Source organism: Pristiophorus japonicus, chromosome 20, assembly GCF_044704955.1.
Source record: "Pristiophorus japonicus isolate sPriJap1 chromosome 20, sPriJap1.hap1, whole genome shotgun sequence".
Taxonomy (NCBI): Eukaryota; Metazoa; Chordata; class Chondrichthyes; family Pristiophoridae; genus Pristiophorus; species Pristiophorus japonicus.
Window position 1 is genome coordinate 78,338,372 of NC_091996.1, and position 13,414 is coordinate 78,351,785.

At 46.2% G+C, this 13,414-nt stretch overlaps 1 pseudogene; it reads right to left on the minus strand.

Annotated features, from left to right (window-relative positions):
• Positions 1-1,915: 1,915 nt before the first annotated feature.
• LOC139232616 (zinc finger protein 501-like) lies at positions 1,916-13,109 on the minus strand (annotated as a pseudogene).
• Positions 13,110-13,414: the final 305 nt, after the last annotated feature.

The window sequence follows — 13,414 nt, forward strand, 5'->3', positions numbered from 1 at the left end:
GATCGAGAGTCTAGTGTTCGAACACAAGAAATAGGAGCAGGATCTGGCTCCTTGAGCCTCTCTGCCATTTAATAAGATCATAGTTGATCCAATATTCAGTTCCTAATAAATGGAATGACGCTGTCCGATCTTGATGCGATATTTGGTTTGATTCTAGCTAATACCATGTCTAATTAATTCGCAAGTTCGAGAGTCTAGTGTCAGCAACTTTAATACCTTATTAAGAAATGTAAGATGGGCAGATTCTGTCCTCCACCGTACCTTATACTGACCCATCAATCAGAGTAAACATGCAAGTCCCGCGTGTCTACAGTAACTGACACCAGGTCAGCCCGCTGGATGGAACCTCGGGCGCCCTGAGCTTGATCTCCGGTGTCTCCAGTCCCGACTGCCCCCTTACATCAGTCTCCCCTCACTTTTACGCCCTGCACTGATCCACCTCTGGCACCGGACTCTTCTTTGTCTTCTCTGCTGGGTTTGGGCAGGAAGTGAGGAAAAGACAGCTGGAACTTCTCTAATCTGTGATTTACAAGGACACTTTCCCTGGTTCCCAGCAGTTACTTTTCTTCAGTAATTTCCCTTTATTCCTGAACTCCCCTGCCTGCTGTTAGTTGTTATTTCTTATAGTTTCACAATTACAGGTATAAACGTCACACATTATAATCTAATCTATTGTGTTACTCACTCTGGTTTGAGCTTACATTGTGGTTACTAACAGACAAACCCTGTTCTTTCCCCTGATCTGATTTCAGATTCCAACAATGGGTTCAGTGAATGGAATGTCTGATCAGTGTTGCCATGGCGACCTGTCTGCAGTGAATCGATTGTTTGAGTTTCTAACTCAGACTAAACTTCTCTTTCCCATGATGCACATTTAAGTCAAAGTTAATGTATTTTAGCCAGGTCTAAAACTTACAAAAGGTTCAGTTACACAAATCTTTAAAAAGTAGGAGGACAAGTTGATAAAGTGGTTAAAAAGCCCACGGGATCCTAGGTTTTATAAATAGGGGTGTGGAGTACAAAAGGGCAGAGGTCATGTAAACCTGCACAAATCATTGGTTAGGCTGCAGTTCCAATATTGTGTCAGGTTTTGGGGATCTTACACCAGGAAGGATGTCGAGACCATGGAGAGGGTGCAGAGAGATTCACTGAGATAATACCAGGGAAGAGAGGCTTTTGTTATCAGGGGAGATTAGAGAAACTGGGGCTCTTTTCATTAGAACAAAGGGTAACTGGAGATCTGAGGGAGGTGTTCAAAATTTGATCAGGTAAATGAGGATAAACTATTTCCACCAGTCGGTGAGTCTGTAACTCGAGGGCATCAAATGCAAATCATCACCAAAAGGCCCAGACCCAGGGATGAACTATTGAGCACTCTGTACAACAATGTTCGGGACACTCACTGTCCCTCCGCATCTGCGTCCGGGGGAGAAACTGATGGGTTTCTATCTTTGGGTTAAATGATGTTCTTATCGAGGTGACGGATGTCAGCGCTGGGGAATGGGGTATTCTGAACACCAAGTGTCTGCCTGAAGCACTCTGCAGTCAGGTACAGCATGGGTTCGATACAGAGTAAAGTTCCCTCTACACTGTCCTATCAAACACTCTCGAGGCAGATTCAGCACAGGATTGCTGCACTGTCAGAGTTGCCATCTTTCAGATGAGTCATTCAATCGACGCCCCATCAGCCCTCAACCACCATCACTAAAACAGATTATCTGGCCAGTATCACATTGCTGTTTGTGGCAGCTTGATTCATTGGCTGTAAAACACTTTCGGGGATCCTGAGGTCGTGTGACATAAGGACATGTCTTTGTTCCATTTTTGGGCCTTTTCTCCTTCATTTAACAGTCGGTAACAGGATATTAATGAATCCCCTCTTATCTTGGAGAAATCAAGGAATCGACACACTGTGTTGAAATCAAATCCAATTTATTTGTCAGATATCCAGAAAATTAAACTCCAGCCCAGTTACAGCAGAAATAAAGCCCAACTGTCAGAATGAACACGCTAACAGCAGAATCCAACCCCTGCAGTCAATTGTGAACTCGCTGGTGTCTCAGCAGGGTGAATGACCGAGTGAATCCCTTCCCACACTCTGAGCAGGTGAACGGTCTCTCCCCAGTGTGAGTGCGTTGGTGTCTCATCAGATGATTTCTGCTTTTAAAGGTCTTCTCAGTCAGAACATTTAAACGGTCTCTTATTGGTGTGAACAACTTAGTGTGTCAGCAGGCTGGATGAACAAGTGAATCCCTTCCTACACATGGAGCAGGTGAACGGCCTCTCCCCAGTGTGAACTCGCTGGTGTATCAGCAGGTTGGATGACTGAGTGAATCCCTTCCCACACTCTGAGCAGGTGAACGGTCTCTCCCCAGTGTGAACTCGCTGGTGTCTCAGCAGGTTGGGTGAACGAGTGAATCCCTTCCCACACACAGGGCAGGTGAACGGTCTCTCCCCAGTGTGAACTCGCTGGTGTCTCAGCAGGTTGGGTGACTGAGTGAATCCCTTCCCACACAGAGAGCAGGTGAACGGCCTCTCCCCAGTGTGACTGCGTCGATGAGCTTCCAGCTCAGATGGATAATCGAATCCCTTCCCACAGTCCCCACATTTCCACGGTTTCCCCATGGTGCAGGCGTCCCTCCAGGTTGGACGATCAGTTGAAGTCTCATCCACACACACAACACATTTACAGTTTCTCTCCACTGTGAATGGTGCGATGTTTTCAGGCTGTGTAACTGGTTAAAGCTCTTTCCACAGTCAGTACACTGGAACATTCTCACTCGGTTGTGTGTCTCGGTGCTTTTCCAGTCAAACGGATGTTTGAAATCTTTTCCCACAGACAGAACAGACAAACATTTCTCCTTTCACAGTCAAAGGCCAATGATATTCAGGTCCTAATGAATCGAGGGACTTTGTCAGATCTTGATGTGATTTTTGGTTCGAGCTTCCTGTCTGCAAATCTCACCTTCTAATACCCTGTAAAAGGAGTTTACAAAAGTCAACATTGTAAGGACAGGATAGAAATTCAGAAGTGTCAATTCTAGTTTCTCTGGTACACAAAATCTGGTTTCCCCACAGCTGTAAATCCCTGTCACACACACTATCCCTATCCTCGTGCTGAAATCCAAACCCATTACATCATCGGCAACATTTTTTCCTTCTCGTTGAAGATGCTGACTCTGGCTGGGTTCAGTTCTACACTCACTGGTTCCCCCCCCCTCTCCCTCCCCTGAAGGTGCTGACTCTGGCTGGGTTCAGTTCGACACACACTGGTTCCCCTCCCTCTCCTCCCCTGAAGGTACTTTGTAGGGGGTTAGTGGGTCTGTCAGCTTGCCTTCCTGACCAGAGCGGTTGCGAGTCGCTCCCACTCCCTGGTTCTAAGCTTGGATTTATTAATCAGGGTGTGATAAAGTGCAGCAGACAACTGTTTTGTACAAAGAAGGTTTGGGTTTTATTCAAGAAAGCAAATAACACAAATACACTCCAATAAAATTGTAAAATCTTACAAAAGGTCCTAAACAATGGGGAATACTTTATTACAGGTAATAAACACTACAGAAATACCTCCCACTCACTCTCTAACTAGATCAAACTCTCGTGCTCCAGGGATTCATGCTCACCAGATCCTTTCCTTTGACAGCTAGGGTTGTTTTGCGGTTTCGGGGTTCTTTGGTTATATCCTGTTTGCCTTGCCGTACCCTGGACGTGGTAGAAGATCTCTGCTGCGTATTGAAAGCCAGTTGGGGCGAGTTCTTTTCTGATATCGCGATGTTTCTTCCTGCATTTTCTCGCTGTGTGCTCTCGATCTTGTTGTTCCGAAGTGCTTGGTCAGAAAAGTTCTTTCTGTGATGGTCAGAACAGAGAATAGTCCTCTTGGTACGATAGGCCCTCAATTAGACTCTGAGAGGCTCCTTAATCTTTGCGCCAAATCTAACATTTCTTTAGTTTAAGGTTTGCTTCCCAGCTTCAGGAAACTTGATTAAGAGTTTTAATCTGGTGTTGATAGACTTTTCTGAGTTGATGAACTCCCAGCTATTGTTAAAGTTAGTTTCTGGTGTCGAGTTGTCTGCCTGGGTCCCAGCTTTCTATGCAGGCTGGAAAGGTGATTAGCATTATACAAGTGTTGGATGGGTTCTGTGCTTGGACTAAAACTGTACTTCCTTGGATCGATTGTTGAAATGTAAATGTCTTCTAGGGGGCAGGTTGAGGGTAAACAGTTCCCCAGACAATTTGATTAGTTTCAATATCCCCAGACAGCTTGATTAGCTCCAAGATCCAAACTGGCTTTTCAGAGGTTGAACCCACCCCTGGTCTTGCAGCCCTTTTCTCAGACCCAACATGCACCTTTTTAAAATCCCAAACTTGGTTAAAACTCGTAGATTTCTTCCATGGGCATTAGGATCCCAAACTTTCTGCTTAATAGTCCCAAATCGAATTTCCTTTTCAGTGAGTCCAAACACTGGGGGGTTTCCACAAATTTTTGAATCTTACAGCTGCCTCTGGCTGGGTTCAGTTCTACATTCACTGGTTCCCCTCCCCTGAAGGTACTGACTCTGGCTGGGTTCAGTTCTACATTCACCGGTTCCCCTCCCTGAAGGTGCTGACTCTGGCTGGGTTCAGTTCTACATTCATTGGTTCGCCTCCCCTGAAGGTATTGACTCTGGCTGGGTTCAGTTCTACACTCACCAGTTTCTCTCCAATATGTGTCTTATGTGCCCAATCTCCATGTGTGAACCTCAACAGTGAGTGTCGACAGGCTATTCCACTGTCCTCACCTGATGCCTCACATGTGCATTTTCCAGCAGGGTCACTGGACCCTCCTCCCAATGGCTCAGTGGGTAAAGGTAACGCCCAGTGTGACTGAGTCACAGGAACAGGAGGGACCCAGGTTTAATCCTGTCTGCATATCCTCCCCCTTCTAATACCCTGTAAAGCTGTATACAAAAGTCACCATGGTAAGTCGGAACAGGAATAGGCCATTCAGCCCCTTGAGCCTGTTCCGCCATTCAATTAGATTGTGGCTGATCAGTATTTTAACTCTGTCTACCTGGCTTGGTTCCATCACTCTTAATACCCTTGCCTAATAAAAATCTAGCGATCTCAGTTTTGGAATTTTCAATTGGCCCCCTGCCTCAGTTTTACATGGAACAGAGTTCCGGATTTCTTCCACCATTTAAGAACATAAGAAGTAGGGGAACGAGTTGGCCATACAGCCCCTCGAGCCTGCTCTGCCATTCAGTAAGATCAAGGCTGATCTTGTACTACAGCTCCACTTTCCCCGCACTTTCCACATGTGCCTTGATTCCTTTAGTGTCTCAAAGTCTATCAATCTGAGCATCCACAGCCCTCTGGGGTCGAGATTGCCAAAGATTCATAATGAAGAAATTCTTCCTCATCCCAGTCTCGAAGCGCAAACAGTAGAAGGAGCGCACGACAACCCAAGCACCCCACCCACCCGTCCCTCCAACCACCATCTGCCCAGCTGTGGCAGAGACTTAGGTCCCGCATTGGACGCATCAGTCACCTGAGAACTCATTGGTGTGGAAGCAAGTCATCCTCGACTCCGAGGGACTGCCCAAGAAGGAGGAGGAGAAGGAATGGCCGACCCCGTATTCTGTGACCCCTGGTTCGAGACTCTCCAGCCAGGGGAAACAGCCAATCAGCATTTGTGTGAGGAAGTGCTTCCTGACATCACCCTGAACTGCCTAGCTTTAATTTTAAGGTTCTGTCCCCTTCACCAGATGAAATAGTTTCTCTCTATCGACCACATGCACTCCTTTAATCATCTTAAACACCTCAATTTGATCACCCCTTAATCTTCTATATTCAAGTGAATACAAGCCTAGTCTGTGCAATCGGTCCTCATTATTTACAAAAGTCATCACTGTATGCACAGGATAGAAATTCTGAACACAGTTTTAGTTTCTCTGGGGCATTCTTTCCTCTCTTGCCCCTCCTCAGCTGTAGAATTAATCCCACTCCCCTGCTCTTGCCCCATAACCCTGCAAATCTTTCCAACTCTTTTGTAAGTTACTAGTGAATCTGCTTCCAACACCCTGACAGGCATTGTGTTCCAGGCCATAACCACTCACTGCTTAATTTGTCCTCTCATTTAGCATCGTTCTTTTGACAATCATCTGATTACGAACCCTTCTGACATTAAAAATTGTTTCTCCTGATTAAGAGGGTTGGTGGGCTGGAGGAGCTCAGAGAAAGGAAGGGGTGAGGCCTTGGAGGGATTTGACCAAGAGGAGGAGTATTTTAAAGGCTGAAGCCACCAGCCATCTACCCCAGTGCAGAATGTGACTCAGTACAAACAAGAAGGATTTTTGTTTAACTACTAAAGATGCATAATGAGGGGAAATCAATCTCTGTACCTTTAAACACCTAGTCCACTTGGCACTGAAGTGTCTGAAACTCATAATAGGAACTCCAGGGAAATAAAATACTGACAAATGTTAAACTGTTTGGTTGACAAAAGAAATCTCAATTTAACTTTTAAAAGATAAATTATTTAACAGGGGTTCACACTGACTCACCTGACTGGCTGACTCAGGATCCACCCCTCAAGCACCACGATTGGTTGCAGAACACGCTGCTCCCTGGCCCTCCGGCCTCTGAGCTCTCTACCTGTTGGTTCCCAGGGCAATCAATCACCACTCGCCAACATTACGCTGCCAGATGAAGCCGAGAGGCTCAGAGGAAGAAATAAAATGAGGCCGTGAATCTAAGTTAAGAAATAAAATTAGAGAAGCATGAGTAAATTTATAAACTAAACTATTTAAAGTCAAATCAAGTAAATTGTTGCATTTCATATATTCCTTCTGGGCCAAGTGGGAAACAAGAGATGTGTGGGCTGTGCTGAGTGTCTGGTTACACAGCGTGTCCCTGGCTTTCCGCTCCAAGTGCATATGTTTCAGCTCACATCCAACTGACTGGATAAACCTCGCCCGTCTAAACCCCGCCCGTCTAAACCCCATCACACAAATAGCAGCATTTGATGTTTAGTTATGCTAAACCTTTATAAAACACTGGTTAGGCCTCAACTGACACATTGTGTTCAATTCTGGGCACCACACTTTCAGAAGGATGTCTACACCTTAGAGAGGATGTAGAAGAGATTTAATAGAATGGTACGAAGGATGAGGGACTTCAGTTATGGGGAAATACTTGAGAAGCTGCAGTTATTCTCCTTGGAGCAGAAAAGGTTAAGAGGAGATTTGATAGAGTGTTCAAATTCATGAACGGTTTTAATAGACTAAATCAGGAGAAACACTTTCCAGTGGCAGAAGGGTCGGTAACCAGAGGACACAGAGTTCAGGTGATTAGCAAAAGAAGCAGAGGTGACATTGTGGATATCTGAACGGAATATATGGAATTAAGGACAGTAAAGTAAACGGGATATATGATAATGTATAAGCCATGGAAGAATAGCTGGGAGAATGTCAGATTGCAAATAGTGCAACATCAGCATATCTAACAGTCTTTCTCAAGGTTTCAAGTCACTAATCCTGCCAATAATATATAATTGTAACATGAAATACATCTGCAGAATTGCAAGGTCTCAGTTAATAGTCACACCATTAGATTGAAACATTTAGAGGCAATGCTTGAGCTTTCAAGAAGAACATCTCATATAGATTGACTAATGAGTGGCTGAGTTAGACTGTCAATCCATTTGTATTTTGTTATCTGATTTCAAAACTGTATAACTTAACGCTTTACAATGTAACTTCACCTATCCGTAGGGAGTGTGTACGCTCTATCCAGAGAGTATATCTTCTGTCTGATAGGTCTTACTGGCCGGTAATAAAGACTGCTTTGTTCAAAGCACAAGAGGTATTCGACTCAGTAATTTTACTGAACCAGATTGAGGTAAAAGAATCCAGGAATTTACAACATGAGGGAACATTTTATAAGCAGCGAGTTGTTGCAATCTGGAATGCACTGCCTGATAGGGTGGTGGAAGCAGATTCAATAGTAGCTTTCAAAAGTGAATTGGATAAATACTAAAGGGACAATATTTGCAGAGTTATGGGGAAAGAGCAGGGGAGTGGAACTAGCTGGATAGCTCTACCATAGAGTCAGCACAGGTACGATGGGCCGAACGGCCTCCTCCTATGTTGTTTCATTCTATGAAACTGACCCCCCGGACGATCTTACCCAGAACGCAGCGACCACATATCCCCAGCATAACCAAGACCGCCTATTTCCACCTCCGTAACATCGCCCGTCTCCACCCCTGCCTCAGCTCATCCTCTGCTGAAACCCTCATCCATTCCTCGGTTCACTCAGCATCAGTGTCGCACATACCTTGGGAGTGTTTGATGGGACAGTGTAGAGGTAGTTTTACTCTGTATCTAACCCGTGCTGTACCTGCCCTGGGAGTGTTTGATGGGACAGTGTAGAGGGAGCTTTACTCTGTATCGACCCCGTGCTGTACCTGCCCTGGGAGCGTTTCATAGAATCATAGAAATTTACAGCACAGCTAGAGGCCATTTCGGCGCATCGTATCCGTGCCGGCCGACAAAGAGTTATCCAGCCGAATCCCACTTTCCAGCTCTTGGTCCGTAGCCCTGTAGGTTTCAGCACTTCAAGTGCACATCGAAGTATTTTTTTAAAATGTGACGAGGCTTGCTGCTTCTACCACCCTTTCAGACAGTGAGTTACAGACCCCCATCTCTCTCTGGGTGAAGAAATTTGCCCTCATATCTCTTCTAAATTACTTTAAATCTATGTCCCCTGATTGTTGACCCCTCCGCCAAAGGAAACAGGGCCTTCCTATCCATTCTATACAGGCCCTCAACCAGGTCTCACCTCAGCCTCCTCTGTCTCAAAGAAAACAGACCCAGCATCGACTATCTTTCCTCATAGCCAAAATTCTTGTACATCTCCTCTGCACCCGTTCCAGTGCAATCACATCTTTCCTGTAATCTGGTGACCAGAACTGCACACAATACTCCAGCTGCAGCCTGACCAGCCTGAAATGTTTTATACATTTCAAGCATAACATCCTTGCTCTTGTATTCCATGCCTCGACTAATAAAGGCAAGTATTCCATATGCCTTCTGAACAATCTTATCTACCTGGCCTGCTACCTTCAGGGATCTGTGGACCTGCACTCCAAAGTCCCTTTGTTCCTCTACACTTTTCAGTGTCGTACCATTTAATGTGTATTCCTTTACCTTGTTAGCCCCAAATGCAGTACCTCACACTTATCCGGATTGAATTCCATTTGCCACTGTTCTGCCCACCTGACCAGTACATTGATATCTCCCTGCAGTCCGCAGCTTTCTTATTCATTATCAACCACACAGCCTATTTTAGTGTCATACGCAATTTCTTACTCATACCCCCAACATTCAATTCCAAGTCATAGATATGTACCAGAAAAAGCAAGGGATACAGCACTGAGCCCTGTGGAACCCTATTGGATACAGCCTTCCAATCACAAAAACACCCATCAAACATTACTCTTTGATTTCTGCCTCTGAGCCAATTTTAGATCCAACTTGCCACTTTGCCCTGCATCTCGTGGGCTTTTACTTTCGTGACCAGTCTGCCATGTGGAAAATTGGCCAGGACACTAGCGATAACCCCCCCTGCTCTTCTTCGAAATAGTGCCATGGGATATTTTACGTCAACCTGAGAGATCAGACGGGAGCTACGTTTAACCTCATCCCAAAAGACAGTGTTTGATGAGATGCTGATGAATTGAGTAACTCTGTCAGATCTTGATAATGTTTGGTCTGAGTCTCTTGTTCTCCAAAGCTGTAAATCCCCATCGCACACACTCTCCCTCCTCCCTGTGCAGAAATCCAAACCCATCGCACCATCTCCAACTATATTTCCTCCATGAAAGCGCTGACTCTGGCTGGATTCAGTTCTTCATTCACTGCTTCCCCTCCCTCTCCACCCCTGAAGGTGCTGACTCTGGCTGGGTTCAGTTCTACACTCACTGCTTCTCCTCCCTCTCCACCCCTGAAGGTGCTGACTCTGTCTGGGAGTGTTTGATGGGACATTGTAGAGGGAGCTTTACTCTGTATTTAATCTGTGCTGTACCTGCCCTGGGAGTATGTGATAGGACATCATAGAAGTTTACAGCATGGAAGCAGGCCATTTCAGCCCTTTCTATACATGCCGGCCGACCAAGAGCTATCCAGCAAAATCCCATTTTCCAGCTCTTATGTAGTCCTCCAGGTTACGGCATTTCAAGTGCACATCCAAATATTTTTTAAATGTGGTGAGGCTTTCTGCCTCTACCACCCTTTCAGCAGTGAGCTCCAGACCCTCACCACTCTCTGGGTAAAGAAATTTGCCCTCCTATCTCCTCTAAACCTTCTACCAATTACTTTAAATCTATGTCCCCTGATTGTTGACCCCTCTGCCAAGGGAAACAAGGCCTTCCTATCCACTCTATCCAGGCCCCTCATAATCTTATACGCCTCAATCAGGTCTTCCCTCAGCCTCCTCTCTTCCAAAGAAAACTGACCCAGTAACTCTAATCTCTCCTCATAGCCAAAATTCTCCAGTCCAGGTAACATTCTTGTAAATCTTCTCTGCACCCATTCCAGTACAATCAATCTTTCCTGTAACGTGGTGACCAGAACAGCACTAACCAGTGTTTTATACAGTTCAAGCATAACACCTCCTTGCTCTTGTATTCCATGCCACGACTAATAAAGATAAGCATTCCGTATGCCTTCTTAACCACCTTATCAACCTGGCCTGCTACCTTCAGGGATCTATGAACCTGCACTCCAAGGTCCCTTTGTTCCTCTACACTTTTCAGTGTCCTACCATTTAATGTGTTAGCCCTCCCCAAATGCACTACCTCACACTTATCCAGATTGAATTCCATTTGCCACTGTTCTGCCCAGCTGACCAGTACATTGATATCTTTCAGCAGTCTGCAGCTTTTTTCTTCATTATCAACCACGCAGCCTATTTTAGTGTCATCTGCAACTTCTTAATCATTGTGGCTGGGATCAGTGCTCGCCTGAAGGTGCTGACTCTGTCTGTTCAAAAGTGAAACTGTTCTACCTGACTAGAACTGCAGAAAACTTAAATGTGGAGAATTCCGATTTCTAAGATACTCCGTTCTCCACCAGTTTCTCCTAAAAATCAGGAGCAAATCATGTGGAAACTTGGGGCCAGGGAGTGGCTCTTTCAGTGAGTTGGACCTCTTTATACACTCTGACCCTCCCTAAATCTGTAATATCTCCCTGTTTTGGTGATGGGCTCTCCCTGACCACTCACCATTTCACCTTCTGAGACAGATGCTCCCAGACTGTCACCATTTCAGGGAACCATACAGCACAGAAGGAGACCAATCGGTCCATCAAGCCTGTCCAACTCACTGAAAGAGCCACTCCCTGGCCCCAAGTTTCCACATGATTTGCTCCTGATTTTTAGGAGCAACTGGTGGAGAACGGAGTATCTTAGAAATCAGAATTCTCCACATTTAAGTTTTCTGCAGTTCTAGTCAGGTAGAACAGTTTCACTTTTGAACAGATTTTTTTTTTCAAAAGGGGGCATGTCTGGCCACTGACACCTGATTTGAAAGTTTCCACAGTGAAAACATACTCCAAACTAACTTAGAATGGAGCAAGTGAAGATTTTTGTGGGCTTGAAAAAAACCTTGTCTACACATTAAAAAATCAGGCGCAGGTTCCAAATTAGGCGTCGGGAACGAGGTGGGGGGGGGGGGGGAAGGGAAGTCATTAAATTCTACAATAAATCCTTAGTTATACTTATACAAATATTATACAAATAAATCCAACCTGAATAAAAATTTATAAGCAAAGAAAAGATTAAATAAACCATGTTCCTACCTGTGTGAAAGTGCTTCAGGCAGGCCTTTCAGGCAGCGGTTTGCCGTCAGGCCTGACCGACAGCAGGGGGAGGGAGGGAGAAAACCTCAGTACTTGAGGCAGCCGTTTGCTGTCGGGCCCGACCGACGGTTTGTGGGGGGGTGGGGGGGAAAGCTGCAGGAAGCCTCAGTACTTGAGGCAGCCGTTTGCCGTCAGGCCCGACGGACGGCAGGGGGAGAAAGCTGCAAGAAGCCTCAGTGCTGATCATGGAAGGGCAATGTGGTTTTATTAAAAAATTTTAAAAATTTAACAGCTACAAAGAATTTGAATAGTCTCAAATAAGTGCATGTGTCCCGTTTATCACAGTCTATCTTTAATTACAGAATGCACTCCCTCACCCTCACACACAGAAATATCAAGAAAATTAAAATACAAGCCTTTGCAAGGGTTCAGTAAACAAATTTTCACTTTTTCTGCAGCATTTTTTAAAATGGCCGAGTGCCAATGTTTACTTCAGACTGCGCGTGCGCGAACGCTCCAACGCGCACGCGCAGGGTTGCCGGCACGAAAAAAACTCAGTTAAATTCTACCCGCCCCCTCCTACTTACAAAATCTGCGCAAGTGGTAGGCTCCGCCCCCTGTGCGCCACACCAAGCAGACATCGAGCTGCAATGCGCTCGAGAATAGCACAGTTTTTTTTCAGGCGCCGTTTTCGGCGTGAAAAACGGGCGCCCAGCTCGGAAGGGTGCCTGTTTTTCCACGTGTGGAAACTTGGGACCCCTGCACCTACCCCAAAACACTGGAACATTTTCCCTTCGAAGCATTGATCATTTTGAAAGTTATTATTGATGAACTTTTCAAAGTGTGGAGCCCAGAATGGAGCCCAACCCTCAATATCTGAGGTGTAACTAGTGACTGATAAAGGTTGACCATAATGAGCTTGTTGTTGTATCTATACTGCTATTAATACTGGAACAGATTGATCAGCTGACCCTGCCCCTCACAGATTTGTGGTCACCTTTAAATTGGACCATTTGGTTTAGAAAGCCTCCCATTTTTCTCCCTTCCAGAAAGCATTGAGTGTGGGTGTCCCTGGGAGCCTGAGGCCCTGTCCCCGCGGGCGGGCGGGACAAACCCGGGCTCAGCCTCTGGCCTGTTATTGGGCCCTGGGCCCTACACCAGGGGTTTATGAAGCTCACCAGCCCCACTCGCGGCTCCAATTCCTGCCCCGCGCCGACAACCCACCGTCTCGTGTCCCACATCATCCGGGCTCCACCAACTGTCGCCGCCCGCGCATGCTCAGTGCGGGAGATCCGGGCTCAGCCGCCGCCCCTCGCACACTCCGATTGGTTGCAGGACCAACCGACCGCTCTGTCGTCCAGCCCCGCCCCCGGTCTTCCTATTCGCCCGGAGCCGCCGTCAATCACCCGGGCAGTGTGAGCTGAGCATGCGCGGTGGGGCTGCTGTATCTGAGGGAGCGGGTTCATAAATCCCGGGGGGACGCGGGCTTCACACATACCGAGTGCGGGCCCAGGTCCCTCCCACCCACCCGAGAGACATCACTGCATTATCCGCTTCACACACCCGCTGTGGGCCTCAGG